At 36.4% G+C, this 20,599-nt stretch overlaps 1 protein-coding gene across 12 annotated transcripts in view; it reads left to right on the forward strand.

Annotated features, from left to right (window-relative positions):
• Positions 1–803: 803 nt before the first annotated feature.
• The window catches only part of LOC106878124 (palmitoyltransferase ZDHHC3), a 105,704-nt gene continuing 85,908 nt past the window's right edge, over positions 804–20,599 (forward strand). For 2 of the 12 annotated variants that reach the window (XM_052966505.2, XM_089348947.1), the window contains exons 1-2: positions 804–961; positions 15,662–15,756. The gene's annotated coding sequence lies outside the window, so the exon portion shown is untranslated. Of the gene's footprint in view, positions 962–12,495; positions 12,967–14,647; positions 15,291–15,661; positions 15,757–20,599 lie in introns of those variants that run through there. The other 10 variants (XM_014927238.3, XM_014927241.3, XM_089348944.1 and 7 more) reach the window with 9 other exon arrangements.

Genomic DNA, 20,599 nt, shown 5'->3' on the forward strand with positions numbered 1-20,599 from the left:
AAAGTTGACCTGGGAGCTAATTCAACAACATTGAACACACGCCTACTTACCCTATTAGTCATATGTGACATGAACTTAGGAGCGAGTTTCTGTGATCACTCAGCCTGTTAGAAATAGGAGCAAAATCTTTCTCAAATCGCACTATACTGTCTTTAAAAGAAGGAAAGACATATATGATAATGTAGTTTGTGATTAACTGTGTTCGAAAAAACAGGATGGGGAAAGTGAGAAATGCCTTTGAACATTAATTCGTTCGCCAAGGACTGACTTCTGGCAAAACCACTACAAAGAAATAATTAAAACCAGTTTCTTTTGCCTGTATATCCTATCTAGTCGTGACATCACAGCTACACAACGCTACTCAGAGCTAACTTACGGTTATATTAAGTAACACCCCCAACAACTATCACACGGATATCTGCAATGTTAAATCATGACCAATATATTCATTAACCACTTGGTGAAATACTGTATGAAAAAAATAAATAAATAAAACACCAAATTTGCACAAGGAGACACGAATACTTCTTACGATAGATGAACAGTTAATGATTTCTAATAGAGGCACAAAGAAAAATACAATCACAACAAACAACCAGGAAGCAGAACAAGTGTGTGAATTAAAATTAAACAAAAGTGGCATAAGTAGACACATTTTAGGGGTAATACAGTCAATTTAATCGACCCTACGTAATTGACTGGTACTTAATGTATCGACCCGCAAAGAATTAGAGACAAAGTCAACACCCGGATAAATAAATAATAATAAGCAAACAAGGAGGTGTAGGGGTGTGTCTTACGTCACAGCCTCTTTGTGAGGTGAAACATGGCAGCTACCATGTTCAACATCTTGGCATGGTAACCAAGCTTTTATTCTTCTCTATTGGCTGGCAGCAGCACGGATTTACGCTGCCTCTCTCACCCTTCGGATACATTACTGCATATTTCCCTAACAACCAGTGTAAGTAAAATCATCGCCTGTTTTTATCTCTTTCCCCCTCTTCGTTTTATCTGGTTAGTAATAGCTCAAAGGTTACTTATTGATTAATCTCTATAGAAAAATAGACGTGTTGCTACACTTGGACGTCTTGCCACTAAATTGGCTTCTCACTTTTATGTATACACGAATATATATATATATATATATATATATAAATATATATATATATATATGTGTGTGTGTGTGTGTGTGTGTGTAATGTTGTGCGTGTGTAAAGTTAGTGCGTTAAATATAGTTTTTTTTTTTGTTTTTTAATTTCATTCGAGTCGGTAAAACTTGCTGTATTTTAAGTATCGTCTCTTCTCACTGATCAAATAAAAGCTTTCAAGTCAACTTTTATCCCCGTGAAGTCGATGAAATACGAGACCACTATCATACCAGTCAGTATGTCGATTCTATCAAGCTTGTAGTTTACCTGGCTCTGTGCCCAGTTAAATTATCATTAAGGCAGATTGCAGAATCAGTAGTGTTTGACGAAATGCCTTGCGTTATTTTGCTACATTTCTTTAGGTGTTGAGTTCAAACCCTGCCGTAGTCGAATATACCATCCATAATTTTGGTATCGATATGTACGAGTTGTGCGCTAACATTAATAGGTTAATATCTAGATATTAACCCATTAATATTCACTATATGCCTTCCCAAAAGCTGTAGACCTTGTGCTAATATTAAAAACTCTTTCATTTTTTTTAATGGTTAATGTTGACTTAGCCAAAAGAGTAGGACACTTGGGCTGACAACTTTACTGTCTTTATTTTCATCTGCCTTAGTTCCGAGTTCAAATTCAGCTGAGCTCAACGTTGTCTTCTACCCCGACGACGTAGTTAGATAAAAATGCATTAACATACTTGACCGCTTTAATCGAATTAAACTTGTCTTCAAAGAATTTGGACTTTGTTACCCAGTCAAAAGAAATTGTTCAAATGCCGTAGGAAGGTACGATAAATCAGTATCTCCTCTCTAATTACATTAGATTTTTAGTCTGCCATCATTTTTGACGTCGATGAATTAAATACCAGTAACATACTAGTGTAGCTGAATTGGTTAACTTCACCAAGCAGCATATGAAATTGGTTTTTCACATAATCAAAACTAAGGTGAGCATAGTAGAGCTGGAGCTCAGCTGATAATAAGCTGGTTTCGATTGCCGTCTGTCGCTATTTCACCTTTTACAGCGCTCATGTTTTTTTTCTATCTTAGGTTAATGTCCGGTAGTAGTAATGATTTTGACTCTAAGCCTAAAACAGAGAACTGAATGAATTCCCTCCACCCCCAAGCTCTTGTGGTATTTTGTCAACTTCGCTTTCTTATAAGGAAGCGGATTTTCTGCTGTTGCTCGCGGTAACAACTATCGATGATGATCTGTTACATGTATGAACTTGTATTACGGTTGTGAAATAGCATTTCACAACCATGGCCGAATCGCTAAGTCCGCTTCACTATCATGAGTTCTTAATACGCAACACCTCCTACAAGTATTTTATTTACCGTGGTCCTAAGCAAACTTGAATAAATGGAAACTGCATGGCGATTCATCGAATGAACTATACGTTTGATACAAGGACCTCTTCTTTGTTAGATTGACAGTGTGTGTTAAAGACAAGTGTCGGCGGAATACTCAGCCATTACTGTCACAATAATACGAGGAGTTGGAGGAATCAGAATTTTTTTTTTACTGCAAGAGTCTTTGTTATAAAATCAATTATTTTGTATTGTCAATCAGACGTTAACCTCAATTCACAGTCGTACGATAATTTCAATGTATGTTATACGTAAACACAAACAGCACAACACATCGCTCACTATCACACCAACGTGTGTGTGTGTACTTTGCTCAGACAATTATCTGAATTTAGGTACTGCAGAACACACATGGCTAGCTCCGAGAGGCACATCAAAGTGCACAGTCGCCTTGCCTGGATAATGCTTACTGATATTGAAGAATATTTGCCCCATTCCACGTCTCCAAAGAATTCACGAAGAGGATCTTCATAGCAGCCATCAAGAAAACTCTCCTTAACAGGTGTGAAGCTTGGATCGCCACTAGATCGATAGCCAAGTCTCTCAATAGCTGCTACACTTAGATGCTCAAAATAGCCTTTGGCACAATTGGATGCCGAGAGTGACCTAGAGCAACTCTGTGGTGACCTCCCCTAGTTGACCAACAAGATGGCAGAATGAGCTTGCTGGGTATTCTAAGAAACTCGGGGAGAGCTGCTCCATGGGAGGTTGCACTATGAGCATCCACACTGACCCCATGAGAGCAGCTAACTTACACAACCAAGTACGTTTTTATTTTGTGGTCTCAAAAAGCAATTTCAAGTCTGCGTTTGTTTGCAGTTTTCATTCTTAGATTCTGTCAATTTCACTTGTATTCTTTTGATCTAGTGACCTCATTATATTCAACTTTATCATTGTTACCCAATGAGGAAAGCTGTATTTTGAGGGCATTCTTCTATAATTGGCCATGGAGTTGTTAATGCTTTTGGATTAAGTTTGACTTGCTCTACATTTTCTGCTTTTTCAATGATATTTTCTGTCTTTGGTGTGCAAGGTACTTTGTGAATTTGGTTTAAAGGGGGTTTCTAGATTCTGGATTGCATGTAGGAGAACTTCAAGATGTGATAAACTTATCAATATTCCATGCAAGGCTTTCCACTCTCTTCTCCCTGTCTTTTATGTTAAGTTCTCATGTATGAGCTTCTTAGTGAACTGGTTTATTTTCTATTTGTTGTGTTAAGTAGGATTTTCCAACATCTCTGGAGGAAACGTCCATGTTACCTTATGTCTCATGTTTCTCAAGTTCATTAGCTATCTTAATAACACAAATATTCTATGTATGTAATGTATACATGTGCAGTTGTAAATATATTTATGTAATGTATGCATGCATACAATATATGTATGCAAACTTGAATATATGTTTGTATGCATGTTCATATACACACATGTCTATATCACAACTGTCATCATTTTATATCCACTCTCCATCCTGATATGGCTTGGATGTAAAATGTGTCTCTATCTATCTGTCTCTGTTGTGTGTGCATATAATATAGTTTGTGTATGTATATATATATATATATATATATATATATATACATACATATATTTGCATAGAACTTGGACAATAAATGATGATATATGTATCTCCCTCTTTCTTATATATATATATATATATATATAGAAGATTGCTCTACATATTGCATTTAATGTAATGCTCGCATTACTTAAATAAATGGAGTAGCATGAAACGTGCGTACTGCAATCATCTTTAAAATCTGTGTTACTTATTTTGATTTTTTGATCACCTCGCTTTTGGAATGGTTTTTGTATAATACCATACTATATTCTGGTGCCTAAACATAAGCACCATATTCAATTTTGAATCTAAATCTAAACCTTATATATATATATGTATATATATATATATATATATCTTAGATATATAGATAGATAAAGCATTTAAGGATATGAAAGCAGGGAAGGTTCCATCAGGAATTACTGCTGAGATACTTAAAAATGTCTGAAGGAGTGGGATACACCTTAGTTAGTACAGGAAGGTATTGTACCCAACAACTGGTGCAGCAGCATTATAATCAACTGTTATAAGGCTAAAAGGGATGTCTTAGACAGAAGTAATTAGAGAGGTATAAAATTTATGTATCAGGTCATGAAAGTTACAGAAAGTGGTATAGCTCAACCAATTAGGCAGAGTGTGTCACCTAGATGAGATGCAATTGGTTTGGTGCCAAGGTGAAACCTTACTGATACTCTGTTTCTAGTGAGACAACTGCAAAAGAAGTATTTACTTAACTAATCTGCTGTATTTCGCCTTTGTTGACATGAAGAAATCCTTTGACAGGTCCCTTGCTCCATCATCGGGTGATTGCTATGGATACTAGGGGTGGATGAATAGTTGGTGAGAGTTGTCCAAGGGTTAGCAATAAATACAGCAGTAAGTTTAATGTGCAGGTAGGAGTTCGCTAGGGGTCATTTCTCAGTTGCCTCCTATTTATCATAGTCGTTTGGAATCTATTGTAGATTTGGAAATAAAGTCCAGGTGTGGAAGCAAAACCTATACTCAAAGGTCTTTAAGGTTAACTGAGCAAAGACCAAAGTTACAGTAAGCAGGAAAGCAAACAACTAATCCTTTCAGGAAAATGGTTCTGTTTGATATATAGAAAAGGTGTTGGTAGAAATTCCATAAAGTGTACTCAGTGCAAACTGTGGACTAACAGAAAAGACTAGGCTTTGAGTGTCGCAGATGTGCGATACACAATAAGAGCACATAGAAAATAGATTTTCTCAAATGCCAAGGAGGATCATTAAAAGTAGTAGATAGTTACTGCTAATTAGCAGTGGAGGGGGATGCTTTGAAAGATAGTCACTAGAATAAGAATCAACTGGACATTAGCATGCTCCATCAGATGTACAGTGTTGGTGTACACATATGACAAAGTGCAAATATGTTGAGAAAAATTGGGCATAAGAGATATCAGATGTAATGTGCTAGACAGAAGACTATGCTTGTATGGTTATGTGATAGATATATGGATGAGGACAGGTGCATAACAAAGCACTAATTGTTAAATGTGGAAGGAACTTCTTGAAGAAGGAGACTCAGGTCAGGTCGTTGAGCTCCACAGAGGGGATGACAAAGGACTAAGATGATTGGCAATTCACCATGTTCTAGCAGAGTCGACCATCTCAGCAAAAATCTGGTCCTGAAAGCCTATCATCATATTGTTAATGTCTTTACCCCTGCACCCAATCTGTCCCCATTGATCCCTCTCCACTGTTCATCTTCATAACACTCATTGCTCCGTCACCTCTCTAACTATGGTACTGTATCTTCAGTTATTGTAATTATATGAGAGCAGAACTGCACATATTCCATCCCTCCTTTGTGCTATCAGTTCTCTCTCTTCTTGGAAACACTTCCTTTGCCATCCATCCTGCACTCTCAAGAAGATCGTCCCTATTTTTTTTTCTTATATTTTTTTTATTTGTATGTGTATATATCACTGTATTGACTAGACTAGATATTGTTACACATCACTAGTCACAATGTGCTTCAGTGCAGTGTTGTAGCTTTCAAATAATACCACCCTGTTGGCTAGGTAGGCAAGCAGCATTCTCCCTGAACAGAATACAAGTCCAGCACTGACCCACCATCACCATATACACATACATGCTCACACACACACATTTCAGTTAGTTGTCCATGCACCAGAAACAAAAGCACACTCAATATATTTTTTATTATCAAACAATATATCACAGGTTATGTCATATAGGTTGCCAGGATGTTACCATTGGTTTCATGTTGAATATTGTCAGTGATATGTTGTTTAATTTTATATATATATGTACATGTATATATATATATATATATATATATACATATATATAAATCAGTTGCAGAAATACATAAATCCGGAGGAGAAGCACACTCTAAGATGTAGAACAGTTAATATTATAGTAGGGTAAGCCAATTTATGGGATTATCCTGGGTTTCTTGCTTATAAGGGGTTTAGCCTTACGACATATCTTCAGACTCAAAACACTGCTGACCTGAAACCTCTTTAAAATAGGGAAGGGGGAAAAGCCTTGTTTTTAAGGGTAAAAACCTAGGTGATTATCTCCCTTTGCCATTGTCCATTGATCTTTGGCTGCAGTGCTATCTTGCAGTCACCAAAGCACCACAAAGGTAAACAATTGTCTTCCTTCAGTCTTGGCTATTGGATTCCAGCTGTGGTGCCATTGTGTGGATTCCAAAAGGCCAACAGGAATTTTCTAAAATGCAGGCATGGTCCGAAAATCTCCGTCCTGAAGTTCAGAATACTTAAAGACTTGCACAAGCAAGTCTAAGTATTCTCTTGCATTCAGCAATGCATAACTTGCACCATTTCATCTCGTTGATGTAGGGGCCTGGGTTCTCGAGTATTTTCCATGTGATCGAGTATGGAATCTCTTCGTCTTGTAATTGCTAGATATGGCTGGCCAGCAGTGTCATGTATCTCCTTTCCGGGACTCTGAAGGAGGACGGATGATTGGAAATATGCTGTTTGAGAGAGTTCCCAGTGCACTCCACGTACTTTTGTGGGTATGTGATGTCATTGCGCCTGTCACTGTTGTAGGTGCTGCTGTTGCTGCTACCATTGCCACTGATGCTGCTGTTGGTGTTGTTGCTGCTGGAGTTAGGGATGCTGCTGTTGGTGCTGGTGTTGGCATCACTAGGAGTGGTATTGGTGATGGTCATATTCATATCCCTGCACATGTTGCCTGTGGTGCAAGATGGCAGCGCGGCCGAAGATCAATGGACAATCGCAAAGGGAGATAATCACCTCTGGTATTACCCTTAAAAACGAGGCTTTTCCCCCTCCATATTCTAAAGAGGTCTCAGGCCAGCAGTGTTTCAGATCTGAAGATACATTGTAAGGCTAAACCCTTTATGAGTGAGTAACCCAGGGTAACCCCTTAAAACATCCTACCCACTATAATATATATATATACCGGAGTAAGCACATAAAATGCGCAACAAGGTGGAAAAAAGAGTACTCAAATACCAGAGGTAGAGTAATATGCTTTATTTAAAAGCAGCAGAAATATAACAAAAGACTGTTACTCGGAGTTTTATGTTCCCATTCATTGGATAGAAATTTTCTAACAAAACTGTCCGATGAACGGGAACGTGAAACTCCGAGTAACAGTCTTTTGTTATATTTCTGCTGCTTTTAAATAAAGTATATATATATATTGTGGGTCCTGTGTGGGTAGAATTCACTCAAATATTGCATAACATTTCACACAAAATCATTTGTGTGCAATGCCATTAAAAAGGGAGTGGTACTGAAACAGTTGTAACTAGTTATACAGATGTGCTAAATTAGTTCTTTTTCTTATTTTTGATTTGTATATATAACTAATTGGCACTCTGTTGATTATGGCAATGAGGGTTCCAGTTGATCCAATCAATGGAATTGCCTGCTCATGAAATTAACGTACAAGTGGCTGAGCACTCCACAGACATGTGTACTCTTAATGTAGTTCTCAGGGTGATCCACCATGACGCAGACAGAATGTGATAAGGCTGGCCCTTTGAAATAGATGTACTACTCACTTTTGCTAGCTGAGTGGACTGGAGCAACGAGAAATAAAGAGTCTTGCACAAGGACACAACGCGTCGCCAGATATTGAACTCAAGAACTTACTATCGTGAACTAAATACCCTAACAACTAAGCTATGTACCTTCTCACACACACACACACACACACACACACACACACACATTATTTAATATCCACTTTTCCATGCTTCCATGGGATAGACTGAATTCAGGTAATATTCCTGCAACTAGATTTACTTCCTGTTGCTAACCATCACTTTTTTCCATGCAAAGTAATATTTTCTCGTGGCTAAACATGATTACCTAGAAGGCTGAAAATGAATGACACTTTTTATGTAACAGTGACCCTTGTTTTACAATTACTGTATGTTGTCAAGATAAGGAGACACAAACATATATATACATGGTGAACTTCTTTCAATTTCCATTTACAAAATCCACTTGCAAAGCTTTGGTAGGCCTAAGGCTATAGTAGAAGACAATCCATCAGCATCTTATTTTGATTGTGATCTTAATTTTCTTTTTTGTTAACCTTCTCCCTCATACTGTCTTAAAAGACAATGTAGAGAGGATTCTTTTGTGTATAATTAAGATGTAGTCCCTGACCCATCTAGGAGGACAGTAACTCCAAATGACTCTAATGGCCTAATTTGTACCACACGGAAAGCAGACATAAAATGTTAATGTGTGTTTGTGTGTGATATCTATATATATATGTCGTGGCCAATGATAGTACTCCCTGATTGGCATCCGTGCCAGTGGCACGTAAAAAAAAAACACCATTTGAGTGTGGTTGATGCCAGTGCTGCCTGACTGGGTCTCATACTGGTGGCACATAAAAAGCACCATTCAAGCATGGTCGATGCCAGTACTGCCTGACTGGCTCTTGTGCCAGTGGCATGTAAAAAGCACTCACTACACTCTTGGAGTGGTTGGCGTCAGGAAGGGCATCCAGCTGTAGAAACTTTGCCAGATTGGATTGGAGCCTGGTGCAGCCTTCTGGCTTGCCAGCCCTCAGTAAAACTGTCCAGCCCATGCCAGCATAGGAGTGGAGAGATAAATGATAAATTCATCTTAAAAAAAAAAAAAGAAATACGTTAGTTTTTGCATGTATGAGTGAAACGGAGTAAAAGTATTTTAACAAAATAATCTTTTTCCTTCCTCTTAAAATCACTGGATATAATATATTTAATAATCCCAAATAGATGTTCCTGGCCAGTCTTCAGTCAAACTGTCCAATGCATGCCAGAATGGAAAGCAGACAATGATGGGGATGATGTATAATGATATATATAATTATGATAGATTGTTACCCATTGAATGTTTAGGTAAACATTAGGTCACCCACTCACTCTCTTTCTTTCTCTCTTTCTCTCTCTCTCTCTCTCCCTCCTCACACACAAAAATGAAACACATTTTGGCACCAAAAATTGCAAAGGGGACATTTATCTTTGGTGCTGAAATGTTTCATTTTTGTGTGGGGAGTGAGAGGGAGAGAGAGAAAGAAAGAGTGAGTGAGTGGGTGGGGGACGAAGCTTACCTAAACATTGAATGGGCAACACTCTATCATAATTATATATATCATTATACATCATCATCACCATCATCGTTTAAAGTCTGCTTTCCATGCTGGCATGGTTTGGACGGTTTGATTGAGGACTGGCAAGGAAAATCTATTCGGGATTATTATATATATTGTATCCAGTGATTTTTAAGAGGTAGGAAAAAGATATTTTGTTAATATTATACTTTTACACCGTTTCACTCATACATGCAAAAACTCTAACGTGTTTTTTTTAAAGATGACTTTATTGTTTATCTCAACACACTTCGTTAACACTAAGTTAGCACTTGGTCATTTCAAACTTCTTTGAATTTTCGATCCAATGTATTCCACACTCTTAAAAACGTATTTCTGGAAAATGTTATCTAAAATTATGGGTAAAGAAAGAAATAGCAAAAAATATTTGAAAATGGAGGTGGGAGTGAAATTTCTAAAGGTTCCACCCCACCCCGTTTTCCGGACCCAGAAAAGGCTTTTGGTTTAATGTTTACATCTTGACCAGGAAATGAAAATCCCCGCCCCCTCAAAATACTGGAATGGGTGTAAAACAATGTATAGGAAACGAATAAAAAAAAAATGTGCGCAAAGCAACAGGAGGGTGGAGAGAGGACTTCGGAAAATTAACAAAATCCGAGTTTTTCCCTCATAACTTTTAGGAGAATGGGGGTTTTTTCAATAAAATTTTATAGAAATACCTTTCAAACGGCATACATTACGATTATAAAGTAATTTGTACGGAAAATCTTTTCCAAAAGAGAGGGCTTCGGAAAATTCACAAGATCCAAGTTTTTCCCTCATAACTGTGTATATATATATATATATATGTATATATATATATATATATATATATATATATATATGTGTGCGTGCGTATATATATGTGTGCGTATATATATATGTACATATATGTATATATAGTGGAGGCGCAATGGATCATAGGATCGCGGTTTCGATTCCCTGACCGGGCGTTGTGAGTGTTTATTGAGCGAAAACACCTAAAAGCTCCAGGGGATGGTGACGGACCCTGCTGTACTCTTTCACCACAACTTTCTCTCACTCTTACTGTGCCTTGTCACACTGTGTCACGCTGAATATCCACATGTCTGGAGTGCTCATCCACTTGCACGTTAATTCAACTGGAACCCTCGACGTCGTAAGCGACGGAGTGCCAACAACAGTATGTATATATAGCTATCTCATATATATATATATATATATATATATATATATATATATATATATATATATACACACACTGAGAAAGTAATAACGACGAAGCGTAAAAATAATTGAAAGTGGGTAGAAATAAACACTACGTAGTGTAGTAGTACTACGCTAGGGTATCTGTAGAAAGTTGAATGTGATTTCGGAATATAACGAGGAAAAATTCGGATCTTGGGAATTTTCCGAAAGTCCTCTCCCTACCGCAATATTTTCCCCACAAATTACTTTATAATCGTAATGTATGCCGTTTCGAAGGTATTTATATTAAATTCCATTGAAAAAAAAATTCATTTTCCCAAAAGTTATGAGGGAAAAACTCAGATTTTGTGAATTTTCCGAAGTCCTCTCCCCACCCCTTTGGAAAAGATTTTCCCCACAGATTTCTTTAGAATCGTAATGTATGCCATTTGAAAGGTATTTCTATAAAATTTCGTTGAAGAAAACCCATTTTCTTAAAAGTTATGAGGGAAAAGCTCGGATCTTGTGAATTTTCCGAAGTCCTCTCCCGTTGCTTTGCGCGCATTTTTTTTTCATATTCGTTTCCTACACATTGTTTAACACTCATTCTAATATTTTTTTATGATTTTCATTTCCAGGTCAAGATGTAAACATTAATCGGGTTTTGTAGCATATTAAGAGGTCATCGGGAATTCAGTCAACGAAAAAAAAAAAAAAATTTCCAATAATTCCGGGATATGGGTTTGCAGATGCGAAAATCGTGCAGGTGAAAAGATCAATGCGAGTGGGAGGTGAAATTTCCCAGGCTTCCACCTTACCCCATCCCGTTTTCCGGACTCATAAAAGGGTTTTGTAGCATATTAGGAGGTCACCGGAATTCATTCTTTACCGTGAAGTTAACAGTTTTTGTGGTTTTTGACTTGGCTAATACGAGTCTTCCGTACTGTAATTGTTATAGGCACACACATACATACATAGTTGTACGTATGTATATTAATGCGTGCTCTTTTTTTTATTTTTAACGCCATCGCCATAAGGTGAAGGATGACGTCTCCGCTTCTTTCGGTCTCTCCGTGCCCGGTAGAACAATACTGTTTGAGATTTGGCCTGAATGCTCACATTAAAGTGGCGTCTAAAAGCGCGACAATGGTCAGTTGGTGGTGGGAGACTTGATTGCTTTTGTGTGTGTGAATGCTTGTGTATTTATTTTACATTGTCAATTTGATGGTTTATTATTTCGTATTTATATTGAACTTGTATTGTATATATGTCAACGTTCTCGAGACAGCCAGAGGAATCATAACTTTGAATTTTATTGCATTTTTTCTTTTGTTAACCTTGTGGCCAATATATAATGGAGATTGTTATTTATTATCTGTTATTATAATAATAACAATAATTTTGGATGATACCGTCAGTAGAATGTCAAATAATATGCTTTGTATTTAGTCGCCTCAATTTATTTTCCAAGTTCAAATCTCGCTTAGGTCGGGTTTATTTTTCACCTTTCCCGGATTCAATAAAATATGTATTCGATCTAATCGAGTTTCTCTCTCTCTGCCAATATTTGTGGCTTCGTGCTTAAGTCAGAAATCAATATTTTTATTGTGCTAGTCTTTGACCGATTCTACCACTCCCCTATATGTTTGTAATTTTGCTTCACGCTTAAGGAAGAAGAATCGGTAGAGCGTCGGTCGGAATGCATTTAGTATTTTAATTACGTCCCTTTACATTCCAAGCTGAAACCCCGCCGGTGATGACTTTCAGCCATCGTGGGTCGATTAAATAAGTACCAGACAGAGAAAGCTTTCATCGACTGGTCCTATCTCCAAAATGTGTGGCCTCGTGCCAGTCTTAAGAATCACTATTGTCACGTGTGGACACAGAAAAGTACAAGTTAATTCCGTGATTGCAAGGTAAGAGACACACGCATATACACTGGGATGAATATATGTGATATGACCATATCATAGACAGCACTTGACGTTCAACAAGTGCAGTTTACTTGGGATAGTACTGCTGCTGCTACTACTACTACACGACGATGATTATGATGGTGATTGTGATGACAATGATGATACCTGATGGTACTGTTTGTTGCTCTTATATTATCGTTTTAATGTCACTTCAAAAGTGCAGTTGTCACAAGTGTTCTGCAGCTGTGTATCAAACACTACTACACTCTTACACTACATTCAATAGATTGTCTTATCCATCTATCTCTCTATCTATAAATATGTGTCTCTGTTTTGTTTCCCGTGTATGGTGCCTCTTTTGTTTAAATATTTCTTCTTAGCTAATCACTATTTCGAATCAAACATTCTTCAGTAATCCCACTTGCTTTTATAATTATTATTTATTTTAATTACGACTGTTGACTGTTATTATTCTGAGTATTTTTATAATATGATTTCAGTATTGGATTTTGTTCTCAGTAAATTAATTCCGTTATTTTATTCTCGCTTTATTATTATTTTTTTTTTTTATAATCCACCCGCTTCAGATCTCCGAAACATGATTCAACATCATTATATATTTATATATGTGTGTGTACACACAGCATTTTTATTATGGTGAAAAAATGTTGTTTTCTGTGTTGAGTTCTAATTATTTATTTATATTATAAACATAAATATTTCAGCAATATTATTTTCCAACTAACGTTACAGCAAAAATTAAAAAAAAAAAAAACCCTATCTAACTTCAAGACAACATTATCGACTTGAAGAGTTGTATTTATTGATCTTTTGTTGTTTCGTTTGGCAAAAAAAAAACCCTGCATATTTTCCAGGGACTAGGGTACCTGTTGATTTGAAGTGGCTTCTGTGGTGTAAGATTACAGAAATATTTGCGCTAATACCCGACCAAGGCGCTTCATTGTACTTTTTTTTTTTTTTTGAAGATATATAATTCTAGTGAACATGAGATATTCATCTGGAGAACACGAGACTATTTGAGAGAGCTAATTAGATTGTATCTGGTTTATCTAGTAATGCCATTTTAAGTGGACATAGCTGTTCCGTTATGCTACATCTAATTTTACATTGTCTCTCTGGGTCATTGCATTCTTTCAAAGCGTTGAGACTATCGGTTTTCTTATAACAGGGCACAAAGTTTTAGTATTTTAGAGGAGGAGAGGAATAACGCATATTGTGCACTATATTCACGCCTTTACTACCGGCTTTAGTGTCGTCGACTGGCTAAGAAATTCGCTTCGTAATCTTGACATTCCAGGTTCAATCCCACTGTGTGACATACTGAACCTCTGCTTGACCCCATGCATTGTGAGAGAAACTGGATTGACAAACTGTAGAAGTCCGTCAGATGGACTATACTTGTAACTAAAAGAGCCAACCTTGTCGCTATCACGTAAACCTTACTTAAAACTTACGTTAAGAGTACAAGTATGTTAGGAATACACAGCCACAAACACTAGAGGTCGTCCCGTTGATTGAACAACTGGAATACTTATCGCCCAAGCAGACGAAGATTCATGTATTTACTGTTTGGTGGCATAAATGAAATATATATGGCTTCCACTAGGGATTGAAACCGTATCGCGGTGTGGGCGTGTTGTACTCGCACAATCCTTCAAATATTATTCATAGCCAATATTTGCAAGTGTGAAATTATAAATATTTGTATTTTCCGAATGTGTTTTACTTTCCCTGAATATTTCAGATACGAACCAATGTAGGAACCTCGAGCAGTAAGTTACTGGACTTATCGAAATACAGGTCAAAGCTCTCGTAAATAAAGGAGGAAGATAATAGATAATTCATCGTAAATATACAATGTCTGAGGAGAAAAAAAAAAAAAACGGATTATTAATTCCCCACCCCACCAAATAGTGATGACCTGAGTTTAAACTTTAGCACAGCGCCACCGTGGAATTTATCGGAGCCTTGTCACTATTTAAAGGATTATATTATCTATATCGAACCGGAAAGCAAAATTCTGTATTAAAAGTGGTAGATATGGTTGTGAGCGCGTAACAGTGAGTTGTCTAATACGCATATCAATGAAAAACAGCTTTCCACATCCAGTGAATTTTGTGCACTCAGAAGCTTGTTTAATCCCAGATAACTCTGATGAAGCAAACCTATGATTAAAAGCTTTCCGACCATAACCACACCATCACTTATTTAGACTGTTTTTTTAGGGTTACATTAGTTAATGGTATTTCTGGTTTTTTTTTTTTAAAACAGTAGGTGTGTGATTTAAAGGATATCTGACTGCTATGTCTAGCAATATGAGTGGCTGTCTAAAATTGCTTTATTTTGCCGGTGTCTCGTCACTACCCGGACATCAGTTTCAGCTTCTATTGGTCTATTACTCACACTACTGAGCTGTGTAAGTTTAGGTTGGTAGGTAGGTAGGTTTTAATCACAGCAGGCTTAACGAAATCCCGGTAAGATCTTATAATTTTCACGTTAATACAAAAAAGAAAGAAAAGTTTTTAATCATAACAATTTTATTATACAGTAATGAATAGAATGAATTAAAAACAGTATTCAATTTCTCTTATTTGCATCAAGGGCGCCATAATGACAATATGAAACAGTTTAAAACTGATACTGCACAAATGAACATACGGTAGAATTGTGTATGTGTGCGCGCGCGTATATGTATGTGTGTGTGTGTGTGTGTGTGTGTGTAAACAGCAGTTTGATAACTGTCAGGACACGAAACTCGTGACCTTTAAGTCACCCTGTAACTTCTACCACTTAATATGTATATGTTTTATATGTGTGATGTAGTCATGTCTTCTTTTTTTTTTAGTTTTGAAGGAGGAGGTGTAACCACTGCCTTTGCAAGTCTGTGACCAGTGAGATTGATGTCTTCAACCCTTTAGCATTCAGATTACTCTATCAAATGTAATGCTTATTTATTCACATTGTTTTGAATTAATCTTGCATTATCTTGGAGCTTCAAGATTTTGATGTGATCATATAGTTTTAGAATGGCATTGTAGGGTAGGTGTGACCTGCTGGATCTGGTCAGTTTAAGCATAAAGAAGGTAAAATATTTGGACTAGATATGGTTGGTTTAAATGCTAAAGAGTTAATATTCTGTTAGATGACTCCAGAAAAGACTGAGAGGAGAGTATGTGTTTGTGAAACAGTAGTCTAAATATGTTATTGAGTGACTTGATGCCAATCAATTGAATGGATTTTCTCTGAATGAGCACTATGCTGGACGAGGAAGTAGAACTCTAATGTGTGTCTCAACTGAGACACACAATTACTTCAGCCTACTGGAGTTATATAGATAGAATGAGGCATGTCACCCCTAGACTGAAACAGCTGTAAGTCATTGTCCCATTTTCGGTCACTAGATGTCCTTTTTTAATTACTGATATGACATAATACGTCGCATGTGTTTGTATATTATTATTGCCCGCTTAGTAAACAGGTAAATTGACACAATACAATGTCTGCAAGTTGATGAATACCACCTATTCACCTCCATTTTCTTATTGCTATATCTATATATACATACATATACCCTTCTGTCTGGCATTCACCATGGTAGATTGCGGATAAATGTATGTTTGTATGTATGTATGTATATATATATATACACATACACTCTTCTGTCCGGCATTCGCCATGGTAGATCGCTAGCCACTACACATTCTTTATTTTCTCTCCTTTTTTCTTTCTGTTTTTCTTTCTGTGGAAGAGCATAGGCTCGAAACATTAGATTTTTTCACTTCCCGAGCGTTATACTAATACATCTGTTTGTTGTCTACACCACCTATCTTTTAGTTTTTTTGTGAATTCTCCCTATATATATATATATATATATATATATATATATATATATATACACACACACACACACATGTGTGTGTATATATATACACACACACACACATGTGTGTATATATATATATATATATATATATATATATATATAAATGCATACATTTATATATATATATGTATATATATATATATATATATATATATATATATAGACAGTAAATGATGCTGATATGCTATCAACCACACATTCAGTGTAAGTGTTTTGTTTGTTTGCTAGTTTGCTGCGGAACAGCATCTGGGGGAGATGACTCCCTCATTATGCTGGGTGTTAAAACACCCAAGTCAACCCACCTCCAATCCCATTCAGAAGTGATGGATATTGGATATTTCACCATTTTCTTGGCTTATCAACAACACACTCACATACATATTCTCTCTCTCTCTCTCTCTCTCTCTCTCTCTCCTTTTCTCCCTCTCCCCCAATGCAGTGGAGATTATGAAGTAAACACACCATAGCAGATATCTTTTGACTATCAAAGCAATGTAAACCTAGTTTAAAATCTAAGGATTACAAACTGTTCTCTCCCTAATAATTATGTCAATAATCCCCGAAATAATAACCTAACAAAGAAAGAAAGCCCTCTAAAGTAACATCACTTAATACAGTTATTACATTAAATCAAAGTGGACAGATTTTGCTTTTTCTATGCACAAAGCAAAAGTTTAAGGTTTAAAAAAAAAGTAGACTTTCTCTTTTATTTGTTTCGGTCATTAGTCTGCTCTGCAGCCATCCCGGTGGGGGGCACCACCTCAAAGAATTTCAGTCAAACAAACCAACCCCTGCACTTGGTTTTTAAAGCCTTGTACTTATTCTATCAGTCTTTTTTTTTTATCAAACCGCTATGTTACGGGGACATAAACACACAACCCCAGTAGTGGTAGGGGACAAACGCAGACACAAACACACACACACACAAACAAACACACACAATGGGCTTTTTTCAGTTTCCTTCTATCAAAGCCACTTAGAAGGCTTTGTTTGGCCATGAAGGCACATGGTAGAAGCATACTTCTTACCACATGGTCATGCCTGAGACACACTATTTCAATTAAATTTGATTAGGAAGAATTTAGTAAAATAACTATCAATATCATAAACTGGTTTTTGGAACATAACATGAAATTTTGAAAGGTTTTCATTTAGATCACTTTAAAAAGAAGGTTACTACTATCATAGAACCAAGGGCAGATTGATATAAAAAGGGGTTAACTCTTTAGCATTCATATTACTCTGTCAAATGTAATGCTTATTTATTCACATTGTTTTGAATTAACCAAGCATTATCTCAGCTTTGAAAATTTGCTAATGTAATTGCTTATTTTTTGAATGACATTGTTGGGTAGGTGTGAGAGGCCAGATCAAGTCAGCTTGAACATAAAGCAGGTAGATTATTTTGGCCGGATATGGCCAGCTTAAATGCTAAAGGATTAAACCTAAACTTTAACAAGTTAGGGTGCTGAAAAAAAAGTTGTTGAATTCACATTGGGCATGTTGTGTACTTTAACTCAAATATATTATGCCGATTACATCTTGAGAAGTCAGAGTTAATGGTACATAAATTGAGGTGAGTTTGAAGGTGTATCAACTTCACAGACCTTATGTGATAGCTAGCAGATTTTACCCCCCCGAGGGAGGTACAACTACTACTACAATCACTATCATTATTTTCACCACCACAACTATTATATTACTACTACATTAACACCACATTGAATACAACCATCACCACCAGTAAGGAGAAAATGATCTAGCTAGCTAGCAATCTCTCCTGAGTACTATTTTACCTTCTGTTTATACAATGTATACATGTGTATATAACTATATGATTATACAAAATTATATATATACATATAACTATATACATATTATTGTGGAGGCGCAATGGCCCAGTGCTTAGGGCAGCGGACTCGCGGTCATAAGATCACGGTTTCGATTCCCAGACCGGGCGTTGTGAGTGTTTATTGAACGAAAACACCTAAAACCTCCACGAGGCTCCTGCAGGGGATGGTGGCGAACCCTGCTGTACTCTTTCACCACAACTTTCTCTCACTCTTACTTCCTGTTTCTATTGTGCCTGTAATTCAAAGGGTCAGCTGAATATCCCTGAGAACTACGTTAAGGGTACACGTGTCTGTGGAGTGCTCAGCCACTTGCACTTTAATTTCACGAGCAGGCTGTTCCGTTGATTGGATCAACTGGAACCCTCGACATCTAAGCGACAGAATGCCAACAACATATTATTATTATTATTATTAAACAAGAATGTTGTTGACAGCTAACCCATCATCAGACAAAAGTATAGAATAGCACATCAGGTTAATGTAAAATTGTTTTTATTATAACTGAACATTAATACACACACATACACATTTAATCTATACATTGAAAGTTAAACTGAAATACTCAACTGATAGAGATTTTGTTAATTTCAGAATCAAATAGGGAACAATAAAATGCAGTATTCTTCCATTGCCTCTTCCTTGTCAACAGATAGAATTAACTGCAAGAGAACAGTTGCTAACTATACTACATTTCTGTATATATATTGTGTGTGTGTATTGTGTTAGCACTGGCTCTGAAAACCCCTTTTGGATAGAAAGAGCTGAAGGTCTTCCACTTTTCCTATCCAAAGGTGTTTTTTGATCCGGTGTTTGCATGGTATTATTTGCAGCTTTGCTTTGAGTTCCACCATTATAAGAACAAATTATTTCACATTTTCTTGAGGTTCTTATAACATAAATGATGCCTCTGTGTGTGTGTGTGTGTGTAATATAAGGGTTGCACTATTAAGCAAAGTGGCTGATTACCAATTAATCGCTCTTACATATTTACCCAATACTGTTTAATCAGCGATTGGTTATTCATAATGTAATTATGCATTGTGATACAAAAATGTGTATTATAATTAATTGTAGGTAACATGTTATTTCATAATTAATCACATTTACAGAGCTACTATTTGAAAGTACATGATAACAAAATTTGGCTGATTTTACTATCGTTTCTATTTTGTTGTGTCAGTCAACAGCTCAGCTTTCTGTATACAACACATTTCACATTCTGTGCCTACATATAAGTTACTATTTTGTTTGATCATTTTGTGACCATAATCCCAACATGTGTACACTGAGAAGTTATAAGCCCAGGGCCGGATCTACCAATAGGCAAACTAGGCGACCGCTTAAGGTGGCAATATCTAGGGGGCGACAAAATCTAGGGATGTCTTGGGAGCCGCTGACTTAAAGAGAGAGGGTTTAAGAAATTTATGATTATAGAGTGATAATTTTTTTGTTATAATAAAAAATTCACTTATCAAATCATCAGCAATTGGTAGGTAAAGTTTGATAAAGATTTCGGTTACACTTAGACTTCCGATATCCAATGTTCCCTTTAAGGCTTTGGTATGTGTTCAGAATTTGAAGCAAAGCCAGTGTGCATTAAAAGAAAGAAACAACAATTCTCATATGAAGGAGAAAATGAACCTATCCAGGATAGTAAACAAAGCTACAAAATAAATTCTTATTTTGCAATACTGGATACATCAATTAACTCAGTTTCAAAATGCTTTGAACAACTGAAACAAATAAATTCCATGTTCGGCTTTCTGTATGATATAAAATTTTTGCAAAATCTTCTCATCAAGTAATGGAATTTTACATAAAACTTGAGTCTGCCCTACAGGTTGAAGAGTCAAAGGATATTGATACTAAAGATTTGTCTAATGAACTAAATGTCATATCAAGAAGACTTGAAAAGTGCTATGGTCCTCTGAAAGTGCTTGAGCTACTTTGTGAGCGGCAACAAAGAGAAAGCTTTCTAAATTTGTACGCTAACTCTACCAATAAGTGTCACGAGTGTAGAGTGTAGCTTTTCAAAACTTAAATTAAT

Source organism: Octopus bimaculoides, chromosome 3, assembly GCF_046866305.1.
Source record: "Octopus bimaculoides isolate indiv1 chromosome 3, ASM4686630v1, whole genome shotgun sequence".
Taxonomy (NCBI): Eukaryota; Metazoa; Mollusca; class Cephalopoda; order Octopoda; family Octopodidae; genus Octopus; species Octopus bimaculoides.